Source organism: Hyla sarda, chromosome 11 (assembly GCF_029499605.1).
Source record: "Hyla sarda isolate aHylSar1 chromosome 11, aHylSar1.hap1, whole genome shotgun sequence".
NCBI lineage: Eukaryota > Metazoa > Chordata > Amphibia > Anura > Hylidae > Hyla > Hyla sarda.
Window position 1 is genome coordinate 105,565,959 of NC_079199.1, and position 799 is coordinate 105,566,757.

Consider the following 799-nt stretch of genomic DNA (forward strand, 5'->3'; position numbering starts at 1 on the left):
GGCTTAGATACAGAGGCTCTGCAGACAGTATCACATGGGATAGGCTTAGATACAGAGGCTCTGCAGACAGTATCACATGGGATAGGCTTAGATACAGAGGCTCTGCAGACAGTATCACATGGGATAGGCTTAGATACAGAGGCTCTGCAGACAGTATCACATGGGATAGGCTTAGATACAGAGGCTCTGCAGACAGTATCACATGGGATAGGCTTAGATACAGAGGCTCTGTAGACAGTATCACATGGGATAGGCTTAGATACAGAGGCTCTGTAGACAGTATCACATGGGATAGGGTTAGATACAGAGGCTCTGTAGACAGTATCACATGGGATAGGCTTAGATATAGAGGCTCTGTAGACAGTATCACATGGGATAGGATTAGATACAGAGGCTCTGAAGACAGTATTACACAAGATAGAATTAGATACACAGCTCTGCAGACAGTATCACACATGACAGGATTAGATACACAGCTCAGCAGACGGTATCACACATGAGAGGATTAGATACACAGCTCAGCAGGCAGTATCACACATGACTGGATGAGATACACAGCTCAGCAGGCAGTATCACACATGACAGGATTAGATGCACAGCTCAGCAGACGATATAACACATGACAGGATTAGATACACAGCTCAGCAGGCAGTATCACACATGACAGGATTAGATACACAGCTCAGCAGGCAGTATCACACATGACAGGATTAGATACACAGCTCAGCAGGCAGTATCACACATGACAGGATTAGATACACAGCTCAGCAGGCAGTATCACACATGACAGGATTAGATA